This window comes from Rhea americana, unplaced genomic scaffold, assembly GCF_003343005.1.
Source record: "Rhea americana isolate MKP2758 unplaced genomic scaffold, rheAme1 scaffold_0, whole genome shotgun sequence".
NCBI classification, from domain to species: domain Eukaryota; kingdom Metazoa; phylum Chordata; class Aves; order Rheiformes; family Rheidae; genus Rhea; species Rhea americana.
In genome coordinates this window covers 11968173-11988200 of record NW_028185037.1, presented here as the reverse complement: position 1 = coordinate 11988200, position 20028 = coordinate 11968173, and the positions used below count along the sequence as shown (strand labels likewise).

General features: G+C 40.3%; 1 pseudogene; it reads left to right on the top strand.

Annotated features, from left to right (window-relative positions):
* The window catches only part of LOC146602030 (uncharacterized), a 167112-nt pseudogene that overhangs the window by 100898 nt on the left and 46186 nt on the right, over positions 1 to 20028 (top strand).

Sequence of the window (20028 nt, the reverse complement as noted above, 5' to 3'; positions counted from 1 at the left end):
AAAGACAACTTAATTCAGCTTCTGGTCCTACAACGGATTAGACACATGGACTTGGAAAGATTGCTTAAGCTCAGTTCACAAACTGGTGCACTGAGTTTCCTCTCCTTATACAGGTACTATAAGGCTTTAATCATATTTGTAGATTGCTTCCAAAGAAAATTGCTGCACATCCTATCCTATCCTATCCTATCCTATCCTATCCTATCCTATCCTATCCTATCCTATGTCTTTATTATAATTTCTCGGTCAAAGGCTAGGGGTTTTTTTCAATCTCTCTCTCACCCTTTTCTCTCCACTATTTCTGGATATATATAAATATATACACATATGTATATATTCTGGATATGTATAATGGATCTAAAAATAGAATCTTGCCTATCAAACATTTGCTGCACATACATGGTACTGCCTACTTCTCTCAGGAGAGCAGAATATTTTCTTCCAGTTTCTATGAACTARAAACAACTCCAGGCTCTTAACTCTAATTGGTAAGACTCACATTACCCCTCTGCACGGCTAGAAAAATGCAGAAGATTTATACACTCTCTCTGGGTTGTATTTTAGATGTGAAGAAAGGCTTGCGCATAGCAAAAGCTTATCTGCTTTTTTCAGATATACCCAATGCTGTAATGAAAGGTAGTAGCTCTCTCTGCGAATTTTCCTCACTTGAATCCTTAGGCCACCACAGCAAAGCAAGACTATTCTTTTTTTCTTGAATTATTTCTTGTTTACTAGGAAGGAGCACTCTAAGTCTTTCCAAAAAAAAAAAAAAAAAAAAGTGAAACTTCTGTTAAGCCATCTTGAGCACTTCACACCAGCTTTTTCCTAGTATGCAGTGTTTAAGGATCACTTGCAGCTGCCTTCATCACATTCAAGGGACTACAATACGATGGAGTTCTCTTTTCCAAGGTAATTTCCCAGGACAGAGACAGGAAGTTAACTTCAGATGGTTGAGCTCTGTCTGGCTACCCTGACTTGCCTGCATCAGAGTCCTAAGCCCCAGCTGGTACACTATACACAAGAGCAATAGGACCAAACAGCAATCTACATATAAATGCCAAAATTCACTACAGCTTAATTTCTTTCTTAGTCAGCAGCAATTAAGTAAGGGAATGGTCACAATTATTTCCCAGAGAAAACTGTCTGGCTGATAAAGCAGTTGTTTGCTCTCCATGTGTCCATTCTTTTAACTGTTTACTTCTGTCTTCATCTGCAATGGTGATGCAAGTTGCAATGTGAGGTCCTTCACCTTAAGAACTGTGTTTCCAATTTGTCTATTTGCTTATTTCCCAATCCTGTCCCCAGCTAGTCTTACTAATGGCAAATTAATCTCAGCAGTCTTTGCAGGGGAGCAAATATATGAGGTCTATGAACTAAAACAACTTTAGTCCAATAAAAAGAAGTGTTAGGACCTTCATGCAATGTTACTGATCATAAACTCCTTTAATCCCAGGTTGAATAAGAACATATGGTGACTATGATGCTTAATTTTTCTTGGAATTAATATATCTGCTCATGGGTGACTATAAGCAACTGATGGGAATTCCCAGCACTGTAATGTTTCCCAAAGTTCAGAAAATCTAAGCCAAGACCTTTGAGCACCAAAGCACACACATTAACCCCTTAAAGTGATGGTTTTCTTTGTTACTTTTCATAGACTGTACCAGATAACCACTATCTCAGAGGAAATACTGTCCACTTATTAGGAAGCTAGCCTGACACTCAGTAGACCTACCAAGAATCTAGGAAAAAGTCCTCTTACAGTCCAGCAAGAGTGAGTATCTTGGGTGGGATGGCATGACTTCTATTACAGCATAATATATAATGACAAATTCTTTTGTATGCCCTGCAATTGTATGGTGGCAATTTCTTCTAGTATGTTGCAGCACAATGAATGTACAATCAAAGGTCATGTAACATCAGCTCCAAAGAGAAAAAAAAAATCTATGTTCTTGCTGTGTTCTTACGAGGAAAAAGTCTTTAAAGAGAAAGCAGATGGCAATATTATTGATAGTTCAACAATTTCTTCTTCAACAACTCTAAATAAGCAAACATAAATCTCATAAATATACAAGGATGATATTTCAAAAACTACTTCTTAACTGACATAAGCAATTTCTCCTACAGGTGGAAACAGATGAAACAGGGTTTCTGTTTTGAAGATCCYGAAGGCCTGAGTGAAGGTCCTTTTTAGTCAGTGGCAATCTATTTATTAACTGCTAGGGTTACCTTAACAGGCTTTTGGGGCTTTTTTGAAGAGGGAGTTGCTCTAGTGTGAATTTCTGCTTTGACTGACTGTATCTTTTTATAAATTATGAAATGATTGCAAAAATGATCAGGATGGTGGAGGAGTGAGTGTTAAATTTATAGTTTATCTACTAGTAAGTGATGAGACCATTTGCAAAATTCAAACATTTATAAATAGTAGAGAAATGCAAGTCTCTGGTTTTGGCCAGGGAAAAGCTCTTTTTTTACAGGGGGGTATTGCACACAGTGAACTGGACTCTGCTTTCCTTTTCAGAGGGGTAAGAGAGAAAAACTTTTCTTTTTTTGCTTAGGAGAAACAACCATATTCCAAACAAGTGTCAAATGGTATATATAACAAATTTAGCAACCACTGAAGATCCAGAGGAGTAGTGCTTCAGTATTTCTGGCAATTTTGTGTCTAAGCTTTCTCATAGGGCATCAGCATAAGCTTACCATGTGGTAACTATGAGAAGATAAGCTTATAAGCTTATCTGGACTTCCTCAGGGGAAATGATGCAGGGCCTGCATCATGTTGGAAATATGGGGCTAAAACTGAGGACAAAAGTGTATTGTCCCTGTGAAGTGAAATGGAAAGATTAGTTCATGGTTTTACCTCTACCTGTATATTTCAGTTACTTCTTTTGCAACAGTGTGACATGTTCAGTTTTTGATGCACTTATGCTCCTTTTCCAAATTACTACTAGGCCATTACTTCCTATCCTCTACTTGTACAGMTGAATGTTCCTGCAGAAGAGCAATACTTTGCTATTGCTCCTTCAAATTTTGCTGTGTATTTTTCCTGATTTTTTTCTGCAATTTGTCAAGATTACTTAGAATCTTAATCCAACCTACTTGTAGTTCCTCTTGACTTATATCATCTGCAAATTAATAAGCATTCTCAGTATTCACTTACAGAGCTAGGAATGAAAACTATTGAATGGACTCAGACCCAGGAGAAAAACTTTTTTAATATTCAAAACGCACTTCTTTTTTGACAGTGAACCATTAATAACAGCTCTGTGACTGGATTTTCCTAACAGTTGTGTGTGTCACATACAAGTTCATAAAAATCATGTCCTGTTAGYTTACTAATGAGAATGACATGTGATACTGTTTCAAAATCCTCATTATAACTGGGTTTATGATATTTACTACTTTTCTCCTATTCCTCCAAAGTCTRTTATCATATTATGTAAAAAAAGTGATTGTTTTGACATGAGTCATTATTGACGAAGATATRTTGGCTAATAGTAATCGCTTTGAATATTTGAACATTCATCTTGGTGTTCAGCTCTTTTTCATCTACTTCAAGGATTCTCAGCTTGTCTGATTATTTTTTAAACTCTTTCTCCAAGAAACAAAGTTAGACTGATGGGTTCCCTGTCAGTCTTTTCCTTTTTGCCTTTTTTTTTAAGTCCAATTTTAAAGATACATGTTTTTTCCAGCTTTCTGTGACAACTCCCCAGCTATGACAAGTTCTTAAAGATAGGCACCAATGGTTCAGGGGATGTTTCAAACTACACTTTAAGTATGCTTTGTAATAGGAGCAAAATTCAGACTGAAGGCTTGTGCTAAGGCTGACCATGGGTTCACACGCTACTTTCAAAATGAACAGAAACCCTCTGAACATKAAATCAATGTGACATGCACTATTTTATTAGTGTTCTTTTTTCTGAATAGCCTTCGCTCCACGGTGAGATACAGTCCAGGTAATTACACATCCAGGAAAGCAGGCCTTCCATAACCAGAAGAGAGAGATCAATGCCTTTAATGTTCTCTCAAAGGAGATCCTGCCTGCACAAATCTAGACATTTTTTGTGAGTGAAAGCATGGCATGGCTGACACCACATGTCTGGTGACAAAACTTTGAATTTTCCACTCTTCCATCCACAGAAAGGAGGYTCATGCAGGTAGACACCAAATCTATGAATTTCTTCTAAAATGTGCAGCAACGTTGCTCTGCTTTCATGGTACAGCTCAGAAGCTGGAGCTTTCCCTCTCTACAAAGTCACTTGTCTCCTTTGCTGAAGGAGTTGAGCTGTGTCCCTCAGTCTGCCACAGTGTCTCAACCACTGGATTGGAAACTCTTCTGAGCCAAGTCTAGCAGGTATAACTCTTCCTTTGRAAGCTTTTAACTGTATAAAAAGGAATCATTTACCTGGTCAGAGAAACACCAGATAAGAATTTTATGTCTAACCTARTGGTTAAGACATTTCTCCCCTAAAAATGGGTAAGCTTGGGTTGYTCTGTATTTTTATTCAAAGATAGCTTCATGTAAAATATAGAACTGATTCTTGAAATGTAGATCATACTCTGGGAATATCACTTTCCAGCAGTGATCTTAGCACAGAATTACTGTCATATTTGTCTCACTTCCAGCTTCACTGTATGTGAAAGTACAGGAGAATAGGAGGATAACACGCACCCTCTCCAAGCAAACCACATTATCATAGCACTTTGCTTTCCAGAGGAAAGATCTTCTGCGTCATGGATGAATATCCCAGTCACAGAACTGTGGACACTACTACCATAGATATTTTTGTCTTCTGTTGAATACGAAGCCTCCTCATCCTTCCTTATCAAGTTTGGAGAGAGAGGGCATGGACTGTGGAGCACAACTAGAGAAAGTCACATGSTACTCAGACTAAGGGCTCCAAATCCAGCAAGGAGGAAGAATTCAATCCTTATCCTCAGTCCTTCTGCACCTGCTGGACAGCAGCCATGCTTTCCACTGACTGTACTACTTTTTGTGGGTCACACTCTGAGRCACCCCAGGGACATCCTTGTACCTTCTGGACACATTTCCAGATTCTCCTATGGCAAATATGTGGCTAAAAATTGGTGTCTAATCTGACATAGATTGGAAACAAGCTCATAATGCATCAACAAAAGTGCTTTCAGCCTGGAGGTCAAGATTTCACATTCTCCTTTGCTTTTTGCCTCCTTTGGTTCCCACCTATTTGTGTCTTGGAAGAAACTTCTAYTTATTCTCGGTCTAGCACCCAGTTTTGCTACTGCTTCCATTTTGTTTTTCTCCACACTAGAAAGTAAAAGTCACAGTTATGGTGCTTTCTCAGTCTTCATTAGCAAAACTCCTAGCCCTAAGCTTAATTGACTCACACCGTGATACAGAAGTTTTTCCTAGTAGACTTTCCCCACACACACTGGTCTTTTAACTGACTGCTATTCCCTACAGGTTTGCTCTTCTCTTGCTCCTTCTTAACATCACATCATCGCTGTGCTCATTTCCTTCAGCTGGGAACAGGCCACCTCAGGTGCAGCTGAGCCCAGGTCCCTGTGGGGCTTGCCCATCCTCATCTTCCCCCTCCCGCCTGATTCATCCAGGAGATGTCACAGCCCAGTGTTTATGTCAGCTTCATTTTGCAATTGCCATGGCAGCAAATCAAATGTCACTAACATGACGAGTGGAGTGAATCAGGCAGGGGAAGGATATAAAAAGGGAGAACTACTATTTATACACAGATATTGCAATCATCAGCAAAGATGAGAATGGAAATAAGAAGCAAGCACAAAAGAGCTTGATGTTTTTGGTATTCTGCAGCGTGTAACAGACAGTGTTTCGGCAGGAATAGCAAGAGTGCTCACACTCATCAGGTTTAGTATGAAACATTTAATTAGTGGTGGAACTGTGGTTCCTGGAAGGGAAGTTTTGCATACTGGAAGAACAATGAAAAAGCAGCTGACTTGAATAACTGTGAAACTGCTGAGAAATGCTGAGAAAAGGGAGTGCCATGTGGTGAGGCAAATTGTGGGAGTGCGAGAGAAGTGTCCTCATGAACTCWTGTCTGTCTTATTTAATGATATTTGGCTCTGAGTAATTTGTTTCAATTTTAAGTGGCCAATGAAAGTTATAGAGGGAATTTTCTCTACTGTGTGATCATTTTGTATGGTTAAAATATGTAAGACTCGATGTGTTTTCACAGGAGCAGTGTTTTCAGGAAAAGGGAAAGCAAATCCGCTTTCAAAACCTGCTAGTCTCATTTAAAATAGTGTCATGTCTGGGTAATTCCATGTGATTCCATGAAATTATTACAGAGTTATGTCAGGGCAAGTCTGAATCAGTCCTCTTGTCAGTCACAAGTGCTGTTTCAAAACTCTGAAGTTTCAAATTTTTCCTATAGATCTTTTCTATCTGCTGTGACACATAACGTGTTAATCTCACAGTGCTTATACAACCCCTCACTGGCCTGTACTTGTGCTTCAGGTCCGTTGCAGTTCCCAGTCTCTGTGCTTGTCAGCAGAAGTATCATCAGRAGAAAGGAGAAGACTAAAGAGGAAAAGCAAATCACCGTGTGTAGCTGTTAGGTGACAAAAACACACAAGCACAAAGGGGCACAGACAATGGCAGGTGGGGAACCCAAATAGCACCCTGCCCCGTTACTCCCCAGGCCCACCACAGGAGAGCACTCAGCCCACTGAGGTCTCCACAAGCACAGAGCACAGAGGCACAACCTCAGGTGGGAACCCAAAATACGTGCACAGAGAAGGGAAGGGACACCCYGTCCAGCTCCTCCCAGGACTGTCCCAGGAGAGCCCTATGGTCCAGATGTGAAACCTGGGGAGACCAGTCATAGGAGCAGCTCTCCTCCAGAGCACCTYTCAGATTGAGGGGGGGTTACTCCTTAGGGATATGGGACACATTGCGGCATGCAGAGGAAGAGCATTTCAGGAGCGCACAGGCCTTATTATGGAATTTTTAAGGGAGGAACTAAAGGCAGGGAAAGGGATGGATCAAGGTAGATTAGGGAAGGAACAAATATGGGAAAAGAGAGGGATATGGGATAAAAAGGAGTTTGTCGGGTGTAAACAGGGCTGGTCAGTATGTTTGGCCATACCCTGCACCTGATTGGTGCAGTCTGTGCTATCTTCTTATTACTTTCTTTTCTGACTATTTTTGTATTTTGTGTGCATAGGTGYGTATGAAGGTTTGAGTGCAGCAGCTGGAGGGGGACCGCAGATTTTAGAGCCCATGTGTCTGCAGTGCCAGCAGCTGGAGCAAGTGAGGGTTCACAAGTGTGCAATTGCTAGCGAGTATCAAATTGAACTAGCTGGGGCATGAGTGAGCGGGACGCCAGGAGCAGCCTTCCCTCCAAAGGAGATGCTGCTGAGTCAGGTTTACCAGAACAGGGGCTGCTATTAGTTAAAAATAGCAGTTAAAATAGTTTAAAATATTTAAAATTCAAATATTTGCAGATAAAGACTGTCTYTTCAGTGATTATTCCCAATGCAGACGCTGAAAGAACCTAGTGAAAATTAGGAGTTGACTTGGCAATATCCCAAATCAGAAAAGATTATGTGATAACATTACTCTGATTTAAAAGAAAACGTGAACATTCACAACCAGAAGAGTTTCCAGCATGCAAAGCAATTAAATTTTTACTCTAACATGTGCCAATTATCATAGGAGTGGTCTGTTCTGTATCCATTATACTTGGACTTACTAAAACAAAATCTTGTTATATAGTAATAATAACAATATGACAAATAATACAACCTTCAGGTGCTTAGGCAAACAGCCCCTGTCCTGATTCGAGGTGGAAGAGCTCATTTAGATGCAGTGTAAGCTGGCACTGACTTGAAGACAGTTTTCATTTTTTGCAATAGGACTATTACCCCCTGTTACATTGAACTATTTTAGGAAAAATTAAGTCAGCTGAAATAAACACTCCTTCAGCATCAAAGATAGAATCAAACCTATTATCTTTAACCTCACTGGTTTTCCTCTTGCCCCCTCCCAATCCCTCGCCAACTATAATAAACATATCTTTTATGTTGTTCAACTCCAGAGTGACAGTAGGATGGATGCCAAACAGAGGGAAATCTGCCAAAGAGCGATAAAGTGTTTATGTTTTGGATGAGATATTAATGTGCAATAGATCATTGCAAAAATCTGGCTATACTTCATGCTGTGAACAGAGCAGAAGTAAAATCATGCTGGATAACTTTGAAGGTACAACACTTGAAAAGCCATTAGACGTGGGGCAGACCAATGCTGGCACCTCTGCACAGAGGACCTGCCAAGTGAAGATATCCCCTCCCTGCACTCCCCAGACAAATCAGACAATGCCAGCAATATCCCGCTGCAAAGAAGGAAGCTACAGTTGATCTTAATGAGCAATACAAGTATCTGCATCATCTCCACAACTACAGCTTCACAATTGTATAATTTTGCTGCAAAGGTTCTTACCAGTGTGCACCCTGGCAGATGCCAAAAACTGCATGAAAGCGCATTTAATGCTATTTTCGACCCTAATATCTGTCTTGCAGTCCAGGTGTAAGGCAGCTTGAGGCATCTCTGAGCAGGCTGAGGGGATGTCTGCCTGACACTTTGTTTTGCCTCTGCACCAAGATCAGCAAGCTCTGCAGTGGAAGCCCTGGGGCGCAGTGGTGAGCCCCAGTTAGTTCACTCTACCGATAGACGGGAGCTAACGTCCCTTCTGCTTTCATGCTGTTACTGAAGCTGCTACAAAATCACAGAGCACAGAAACTCTCAGCTGCACTGTAAGAGCTTTAWATGGCTGCTTTGTTTCTCCATTCTCCAGAGATTTTTTTTCCCCTTGCCATAGGACACACTCCAAGAGCAAGTGGATGGGCAGCGGGTCAGAGCAATAACTCAAGAACTTCAAGACCTGGTTTAACACCTTGCCACAGCAAGTCCTCGTACCCAAATGCATCAGTTGGGTCTCTGACCCAGAAAAAGGCATTAAAGGAATGGAAGTGCCCACAGCCGAGACTGTGGCCTGTGAATATGTTTCCATATGTATATTAGRGCTTTCCTGTTTGTCGCATAGCATAAGGAATGCATCTCTTAAAGACATCCTTCCTGAGAACACTTCAGTTAAGGACATCCTGCTTGACCAAAGAGATGACAGGACAGTAAACACTGACAGGAGAGATCTCTGTCAAAGACTTTGAAAGGTCAGTTCCAGAAAACTAGGCTGAGGAGCCCTTGAGTGTTCAGCAGATAAGAGACTTCAGAGTACTCCAAAAATGTGAAAAGTACACTTCAAAAAAAGTAAATGTGCATGGATATTTGGATACAGTACGTATCCCTTTTTTTATGCTTATCTTTTCTTAGCAAGGAAATTCCTGCTGATATGAGACATGTKTTGAAGGCAACTTAAGACAACAAATTTATCAGTAGAGTTAAAATTCGTGTTTAAAACATTTGCATGGGGTTTTGAACTTTATGCAATAAAACATCAAGTGTTTCAGTAGGAAATGAGTCCCCCTCAGAAGCTGACAGCAAAATTTAAATGATTTTCCCATCTTCTCTGACTTGGTCACATCTGCAGAGTATCTTTTGCAGAATCTCTCTCTTTCTACAAATCAGTTTGCTCCACAAATAAAAGCATATCTGCTCTTTACATCTCTTAGGAGATGTAAAGGTGGATTTTACTCAAGTCTGTAAGTGGTTTTACCGGGCATTTTCCCTAATGTCGATCTTAATTTTTCAGGGCTATTTTCTTCAGCAGATTCTGTTCTTTTGACATATGACCATTCAGTTAAATCCTCATCATTTGCTATAATGCTGGCTTCCTACATTTCAACAGCCAGACAGGGGGTGCCCTTCAGTAACCGGTGTTTTCTGTTCCATTTTTGGTTCTGAGGCTATCAGTTTCATGGCTCACGATCTTCCCTAGTTTCTGCACCTGATTGTAGGCTGAAGCCTCCAAGCTCCTGGAACTGGTCTTCTGCACTTCTTTCACACCTAATTATTTTCTACTTGTATGCTTTACAAATAAATTTGAGCGATATCTGTCCTTTTACTGTCCTGGAAACCTTTTTTTCAGATATTGTGAAGAGCTGCTACTCTAAACCATTGTAAGTACTTGTACAGGTTTGGGGGGGGGGGTATTTTTTCATCTAATTAAATACTGTGATGCTTTCAGTGAAAAATTAGGTAAGTCCTCAGTACTATGTTATTGAAAAATTCTTGTACTGCAAAAGCACTGAATGCCTTTTCCTATTAATTTTCTCCCTAGAATTCATGATTTTTACAGGCGATCTTTTCTAAGCTGAAGAGCACTGGTCTATTTAGATTCTCCTGAGATGGAAAAGAGTCCGTCTCCCTGCCTGTCCTTGCTGTCTTTCCAGTAACTCTTCAATCCCTATATCCTTCTGAGAGACAGGATAATTAGAACAGTGTGCTCCATCCAAAATTTGTATCTTTGTTATAGACTTTCAAAAAGACATAACAATTTTAGTTCTTTCACTGACCATTCTCACAAGCTTTTTAAAGTCTATTTGCTTTTAGAATTTCCAAAAATGTTCAACAATCATCTCAGTCTCCTTACGAAGTAATATTTAATGATCCCATTTTTGGACAGCAGTGGTATTTTTCTAGATGTATTGCTTTGTGTTGGTTGACATTCCCTCTGCTTCTGGTAACTTACAGTTGTAAGACCATTTGGCAGCTTTTCACAGTCAGTTTTAGCTTTGACTGTCCTAACACACTGCCTAAAACTTCTGTGTAGTCATAAAACTTAATATGAATGGGAAGAGCTACCACACTGCTTGAGACAAGCAGACCTTGGTATTCAGAACATCCACRTCCCTGAGACAGAGGACTGCTAGCCTAAAAAACAGACCTTCAGCTCAAATTGCTACATAATAGCCATTGTTTAACTCCATTATGCGATACTTTATGTTTCATCATTTGCTCATTTTATATAATTGTTTTTCTTTTTCAGTTATTTTGCCTGCTTTTTGTTATATTAATTGATTAATGAATGTTGCATAATTATAAGTGTATTTTCTCTTATTTAATTTTAATTGTTCTTCAAGAATAAAGCAGTAAAAAAAAGATTAGGAACAAATAAAAAATATTTTTACRTGCAAGAAGTTAAAATATATTATCCTTCTCTATATCAGATCCTAACTTTACCTGTGCAGACTAATGTTCCGGTTAAATGATGTTCTGGAAGGGAAGTAGTATATTATCCTGAGACTATTTTCATATAAACACAGCCAAGTGGATAGCCAATGCCAAATTACACATGGATAAACACAGTACATAAAATATTACCCCATTAAAGTCAATGACCACCCAGATATTTCTCCTAGTGTGAAGCTCAGAAAAGCAAATGCTGTGACAGCTTAGACCATCCCTGCTTGCCATAAAGCACCAGAGAGTCTCTTGAAAATTGTCCTCTGAAGAACAAAGTATGTGAGCCAACTATAGGGATCTTCTACCAAGGTGTGGCGAAGCCCATCTTTGTCTCCACGGCTTTGCAACTTCAATTTAGTCCAAGAAGCTTCTGAAAAGTCCAGGTTGGGAGTCAACTGAAGAAGCTGATATCCTTTTTGCTTAATTTCTACAACATACTCCAGCCTATCTGTCTTTTCTGTACTAGTAATCAAGCCCCTCCTCCCTCCAGGTGTGTAAAAGGTTGCTAAAGGATTTAGAGTAAGCTGGACTTTTTGATCCATACCCATGGGAAAGAGTGGTACAAAAGGGGTATCTGTCCAAAATAGGGTGTGAGTGGGGGAGATACCCAGCATGCACAGTTTGCTTCACAGTGATTGTGGATTGGCATGCACTTTCCTTGAACCCCACTTGGAGAAAGGAAGAATTTCAAAGCTCAGCTAGCAACTCAGAGGAGGTGATGTAATTTGTTTTGGTGATATTTCTCAGTTACCACCTATTTAAAGCTGGCAGTTTTAAATGATTTGTGGTGAACAAATGGACTTTAATCAAACTTCCTTTTTAAAAAATAACAGAATCAGGTACAGTAACTTGACAGAGAAAATATATAAGTTTAATTGGMAAAAATGCTGTCAGTATAATGCTGGCTTGAATACTTATTGACTTTGTAGCAAGAGATGATCATTTGTGAACAATTTTTCAGCACAAAGAAGAGCTGCCAGAAAAAGCAGGTTTTTGACAACTGTTTTTTTAAGTGATTTTTTTGAAATGTTCATTAAAAAAGAAGATATAAACACATCTGTCCAAATCATTTAGCATTTACAAAATGGACTTTAAAAAAGTTCAGAACCTACAAAGAACCCAGACTGATGGGGTCAGAGTCTCAGCTGTGCCTTCTCCATATCTGCAGCAAGTGAGAGAAATGAGAGCCTGCAAAGGAGATGTTTGGCCTCCAGAAAAACTAATTACTGAAGTCAAGCCGGTTGCTGCAGTTGTTGCTAAAAAGCACAGCAGCAAGCTGTAGCTCTCAGCCACTGGCCTCTCTCTGAGGAGCCACATTGCTGGGTTCAGCTTGGTGGAAGGCTCCTCTTCCTCTCCCTCTCCGTGCTCCTCTCCATCTTTGCCTAGCCGTCCCCTCCTGCTCCAGATAGCTCCTGCCAAGCCCCACTCCTATCCCAAACCATGCCTCAAGCTCCCCGGGCCTCCCTGGAACAGATTTGTGTTCTTTTGGCAGGACACACCTGATGACAGGAGAGGAGCGTTTTATAAATGAAGAACTGACAAGCTCCTCGGGACTTTTCATTCTGTCTCTGAAAAGGCAAATTCGTTAAAAGATCTCAGTGTCCTGTTATTTATGGCACCTCCATGCAAAATTTGGATCCTCAGCCTCCCAATCCACTTCCTCTGTTGCTCCCTAACTCTAGAATGACTTAAAATTTTGGATTCTCCCTCCCCCCCCACCCCCCGCCAAGTAAAATTCCCTAGATACCGAACTCTCTATTGCTGGGCACACCCAGAGTTGCTTAATTCTTGACAGTGCAGACAAACCAGGCACTGAATTCATGGCTAAATTCTGTCAGAATTTATTTCCTAAGTTTCTCCCTCACATTTAGCAGAACAGCCAGAGACAYGGGGTTTTCTCCGTGCACATTGCCAGACAGTGCCTCATGCAAAGTAAAGAAAGATAAGGAGGTGCTACACCCCTTCCACTGCCAGAGTCCAGCAGACAGGTCAGTCTTTTGAGACATGAAGACTTATGAGCAGGACTAAAGGAACTCTAATTTTTCTTCCTTTGCAGAAGATCCCCTTTGTATTAGCACCACCCTGTACAGCACACTCACTTCTGTAATACATGACTCTGTCAATAGCTAGTGGTCACCCCATACATGTAGACTCCCCATCTGACTCAGTGGTGCAACGTGAGTCCTTATTCCTGGACGACCAAAGAGTTTTCCAAGTAACTGCAAAACATTAGACCACAGGAAATACTGTCTCTCCTGTTGAGGCACTAGCACATTTCCTTGTTTTAGGATTGATGGTACCTGGAGCCGTGTGGTTCTAGACCACTTCTCACGTTCCTGTTCTTTCTCTGGCCCCAAAAATCATGGTTTGTCGTAAGATGAAAGCTACATGCCTCCAAGCTAGGACTGTGACTTCAGCTGGGTAGAAAGTGCCTGGAAGCTAGATTCCCCGAAGTCTACATGTTTTTGTGGATCTAGGCTGCAGTTCCACATCRTTTTTGAAAATCTAACTCTAAATCTTAAATGATATAAAAGGACAGATCAGAGTTGGGAATCATGGCTTAAGCTCCTGTTGTGCTCTTGGAAACCTGACTAGGTTTCCATTTACTTTTTCATCTGATTCAGTCTTTCACAGTCTGACTTTCAAGCTTTTTTGAAAATATTATCCAAYCACCTTTGCATTTTACTGATCCCTAAGTGAAGTGAACCAGTACCCCTGTGCTGCTCATGTTCACCTGGGTGACTTAAAGTGCCTAAGGACTGCCATACTAGGCTGACCTCAGAGAGAGGCCTTTGCTTTCTGCATCCATTATCTTWCTACCTTCTAACTTACAGGCACCTTTGGCTGCCTTCAATGCAGTTTCCTGCCTATTTCAGGCAGAGAAGAGACTGAAAGCCTGGGCCTCAAAAGGAATAAGTCTTCTGCTCTATTATGCAGATTTATGGGAAGACAAATACATCGAATGCCARATTAACATGCTGTTTGACACACAAAGGCATAAAAATGAATACAGATATGCCATCTTTYTTTTCCAGAGTTGTTGTTCAAGTTATCAAGATATTGGGGACATTCATGAGACAAAAATTTCTACAATGATACTGATGTTCTTAATTAACTTTGACTTATTGGAAACCTTGCTCTTGCATCTTGTAACTTTATTTCCTTCTGTCTTGTGTTTTATCTGTTTCTGTGTGTATCTCTCTGAATTTCCCTGAGAAATTTCCCAGTGGGCAGAGCTGCTTTGATGATGAATGAATTTTCCAGTGATAGCTTTATTTCACTCTGTACTACTGTATATTTGGTCTGATTGACTCTTGTTTTTAAATACACTTTTAGTTCTAATAGTTAAAATCACAGAATCATAGAAATGCACATTGGAGGAGACCTGTGAAGTCTCTGGCCCAACCTTCCAACCGCAGCATGACTACCCCAGCTAGATGAGGTTAACTTTAGCTTTGTCTAGCATAGTGTTGGAAACTTTGAAGAACAGAGACTTCACAACCTCCCTAGGTAACCTATTCCACTTCTGCTCAACTCTCTCAGTGATTTTTTTCTCCTAGCATCAAATTTGAACCTCCTAAAGCATAGTTTTCCACCATTATCCCTCAATACTKAGAAGAGCTTGACTCTGTCATGCTTATAACTGCCCTTTGAATAGGCAGCTATTAGTGATAGCTAATAGATAAGGGTAATAACCCTTAGCTCCTCTTCACTAGATTAAACAAGTTCAACCTCTCTTCATGGAACATAGGCCACAGACCCTGACCATCTCAGGAACCCTCTGCCGGACCCACTCCAGTTGCTTCATGTCTCTCTTGAATAGGGCAGCTAGGGAATACACCAACACAGGATATAGTATCCCAGACAAAGCTTCACCAGTGCCCCACAGAAGAGGACAGTAAGTAACTTGCCTTAATCCGCTGACCAAGAGCCTCTTAACGTAGCCCAATATGAAGTGTGCCTTACTTGCAATGAGTGCAATGGTGGCTCATGTTCAACCTGGCATTCACCATGATCAGCTGTCACTTAACCTGTCGCTGGACCCTAAGTACACCAGTGAAGGGTATTATTTCTCTCTAGGTGCATGACTTTGCCCTTTTCATTATTAGTCCTCAAGGGTGTTTTTTTAGTGCAGTCAAGTTTACTGAGGTCCATGAACTGAGGCTCTGCTGTTCATCATGTCAGTCTCTGCCTCAAGTTTAGTGTCATCACACATTTGCTGAGGGCACACTCACCACTCAGGTTGTTGATGATGTTGAACAACATGCGCTCCAGTATCAGCCCCTGTGATACTGTCTTAGTGATGCAACAATTTGTTTTACTATGGCGTCTCAAGACACAATCCAAAGCCCAGCGATGCAAATGGGAATACATTCATTAATTCTACCAATGACCCAATGATTGGTATCTGYAGATACGGTTAAACCTTTGAGTTCTAGCTCCAAGCTTCTTGAGTACATCAGGAAGAAACAGTTTCAAGTAATTATCCTCAGTGATTCAGTCACAGACAAGAGAGCATGACACACTTGGCCAGAAATTTTATTTCACTGGGCTAAGGGCCACATATTTACTGACTACAGGCACCTCGTGCCAAAACACATCTTTACCTACTCTGAATGGTGTTAGAATGAATATTACGCTAGAGCTTTGCTATTCTTGGTCAAACTGTGGAATACTATAAGATTGCATTTTGTTTGCTACAAACACCAATGTCAGTGAGAGTTTTGCTATACCATTGAAGGGGAGCAAGATCACATTATAAGTGGATAAAGTAAGAGCAAATGCAACATATTCCAAAGCAGTCTTTTTTCATTCATTTTTAAGAACAATTTAGTTGTAATACTTCATACTAATGGATAAATATGAAGTAATATATTTTGCTTGAAATGATAAAATTTTACTATACGAAGACCTCAGATGTACCTTTTTTTACATTTTGCTGCAAAGTAAGTGTGAATTAACTCATTCAGTGTGAAAGGTTATGTGCTATATTGGGGACTCTCAGTTGTCCTACACTGATATTCTCTACACTTAACGTCATATGATTTGAAAATACATCTGATTTTAAAGAATGAAGCTCTATTTTTCTACACATGAATACAAGAACATCTGTTCTTCAATTATCTTTAAAAAGAACGTGTGATAGAGTGCAGCATCTCTGCATTAAATCATACAGTCCCTCTTATTTTATGAACTCCCTTTTGTGTGCCAAATATCTGATCTCAGTAATAGCAATCTCTTCTCCACCACCAGGTGAAGAGTGGGACSTCTGATAGTGGATTATCAACACAACTCTATCGAGGCCACCTTGAACACCTCAATAGCTGGGCCAGCTCTGAGGACAGTGATTCAGTGGGATGGGTCCATCTGGTGGATGAAATTCAGCCATGTAAATGGCTAGCAAAAAGATCAGCGAAAGAGAATTATAGTCAAGAAAGAAATATGACTGACAAAAGAGAGCATYTAGACCTCATGCCAGAAGACCAACCTGTAGGAAGAAAAAAGAATGAATCCGCCAGGCCTAGGACACTCTCCAAGTAAAGACTCACAGGAAGAATGAGGTCAGAATTGGAGCAGGGAGTGGGGAGTCCAGGAAAGGGGTCTGTAACTTCTCTAGTACTCTTTCTTTTTCACTGAAAATAAATTTAGTTGAGAGACTCTTCCGATAGCACTGTATGTCTCACATATTTGCCACAACAATCCCTAGAAATGTCAACTAAGAACAACGAGAGAGCCATATAACTGCTTTAGCACAAACTTTAGTGTTTTAGTATCAGATAGGAGCAGAAACTTCCACATGCCAAGAACAGTTACACCTTGGAAACCCAGAATAAGCAAAACTGACCTCGCTTTTCCCAGGCCCACTTGGCTCATGAGCACATGGGATTCAGCAATGATTCAGAGAACACTGGTATTCATCCGGAGCCAAGCTGTGACTTCTGCACATCATGTTCCCTGCATGGATACACAATATACGCCAGTCAGTTAACGAAATGAAAGCATCATTCAGCTCATTGTTATGCTGCAGCGAAGCTGGGTGAGGCTTCGTGGAGCTACGCCAATTTACAGCCACAGAGTTCGGGCCCCACTGAGATCACTGAGGTGAAAGATTTTATTTAATATGCTTCAAATCATCTTAAATTTTTGATTATTTTCCCATTAGAAGGATTAGTTACTTTTGAACACCTGGACATGAAGCCAGCAACTCTTAAGAAAATGTAACTAATACAGACTCTTTCAGTGTACTGCATCAGCATCACAGACAGCTATGAGCACACTAACYTGTATTTCACTCTGTTCTGCTTTTTCTTAGAATATTATGTCAAGTTTATGATCTTAGACATTAATTTCAAGATACTCCATAAACTGCTTCCTTGGTACTTAACTGTGGTTTAAAAAGCTGTGTTCTGGACCATATTCAATACCATGACATGAGACTTTCTGCTCTGACGTAAGGCTATCTGTACAGTGATAGAAATTTCTCAGGAGCTAGTGCATGGTATAGAATAAATGYTCAAAGGAGTAAGGACCTTCACAGTCCATTCCCCTCTATCCTGTTTGCAACCTGTCTATCTCTGGCTATGCATTTGCTGTCACAAAATCATAGTAAAGATTGAGACTAAAGAAAACAGCCCTGTCACACCAGACCGCAACACTCGTTTGTGTTGTGGCAAACAACAACACAGGCAAAAATTCTTTTGTCTGGAGAGAGTGAAAGAATCTAACAGAAGTTAATAAAACAATCTAATCCATTTTAAGGTGTCCAAGATAACAGAGTGAAAAGGGTAGTATGTGAACCTGTCAAATGAAGAGAGGAGATTCAGCACCAGTGTTGCTGCTCTGTACATTATCTCATCAGAATATCCAGAAAACAACCCATACGCCATAAGATGGAGATGGGATGAATAGCACTGCCAAGAGAATGAGTCTGCCCCAGTACTCAAGAGATGCACTGAGGTATAGGTATTCTTAAGCCCTGTCCCACAGAGCCATTCATGGAGCACAGAAGTTAAAACTGATAGCTACTAATCTCGCAAATTAATTTTGTCATAGAGAAAGTGAGGTTGCTTAGAGATTTTTTTCCTTAGGTTTCTTATTCCATTTTTTTTCCTTTTTATGTTTCTCTTGGACCATCATCAACCTAGGCAGCAAAATATTACTTCTATGCCACACAATGAAAAATGACCCTTCTGACTATGTATTTTATCCCATTATTAAACCATCAGCAATGTTAAACTCTGTCTACACCAGCAATAGCTGTACTACTTTCAGTAGCACACACCTGAGACAGATCTCTGTTACCACATTTTCTGTCTGCAGTGGTAAGGAAAATATTTTTCTTGATCTGAACATAAAAATACCATTTTGTGCAATGCTAACATTTGTGCCCTGGAGAAGAAACAACTGTGATATAAATGCCAAACTGTCTGCCAGTTGGCTCTACTTGCTGCAACAACAAAAGTAAGTCCCTTTCAATGTAATCGGTAGGTCAGGAAGGGAAAAAGAAGAGACATAACTAACAGCAGTCAATGTGATGTATCCCTAGAATGTCCTTTCTAGCTAGCCAGCATCCTGGGAGCAACACTGTAACGCTGATTGTTAGCCTTTCAGATTTAAATACAGACTAAATGATAGCATTGTAGCTCAGTTATAAGCATRGAAAGGAAATGCTTTTCCATATGCCTTCCCTTTCTTCTCAAAAGGCTTTGCAGTCTTTTTATTCCCCTTCTCATTCTGAAATAACCTGCAGTAGGTAATCTTCCAAGCAGACAGCAAAAAAATCTCGACTGATGGAAGTTTTGGAAGGAACAGAGGGTGTTCCTAGGAAAGAGCAGAGGATGAAAATGAGGAGAAGGTGTTAGGAGTCTTCTCCCAGTAACTGACACTAGGGCTATGCTATAAATGGTATAGCACAAGAAGAAGGACTCTGCAGAGAGAACAGTTGGTGCTGGGGACCTGATGTCCCTGCTATATGTGTTTCATGCATTGTACTTCCAACCAGCTCCAGCCTGGTTGCAGCACTGGTACATTCTTCRGTCATCTCACACCCTGAGAACATTCTGTGATGCAACCTTGGCATGTGGGGACAACCGAGGATGSCCTTCAAGCATGCACTCCTGACTCACATCAGAGAGCAGACACTAAGCTACTGCTGCTGTGCCTGTAACACAGTGATACTAGGGCATACGGTGCCCCAATCCTCATCACTTACAATGGTGGGATGAGACTAAAACTTGGCAGCTAGCTCTTGTTGGTGAAATACGCCACGCAAATATGCTTGCATCCTGAGGATGAATTTGCAAGCAAATGTGTTAGGAAATTTATCTGTTGTAAGTCAGTGGAAGAGATTAGAAGAGAAAGCTTTCTTGTCCCCTTTATCATCTTTTGCTTTCTCTAGTTCATTTTTCATTCGCTCTAATGGCAAAATTGATGATCTTTTTCTTCTTCTTAAAGAAAAGGGCTATAAAGTAAAATTTTGACAGATAACTAGATCTTGTTTTGTATCAAAGAGACACATGGCTAATAGTGGTCTTTAAAACTCCATTAAAAAAATGCATGCAAAGAGAAAAAAGAGACATATTTTCTTTACGTATATGTTAACTTTTTTCAGACACTTCATTTCTCTTTTTGCGTCATAGGGAAAAAGAATTAATCTCTCTGTAAAATCCTATACAAACAATTTAGAAGCTGTTCAGAGATGGGCAATGGTGAAATGAACTACAACAGCTTCAGCCTGCAGTTTCTCAGGTCTTGAGAACTCTTTGATCCATCACRAGCAGCCTGACAGGAAGTCCAGGAACCCTTGAAAGCCCCAAGCCCCATACGACAGGGACAAGGATGCTAGAAATCTGAGTCCACTGTCTTTTAAA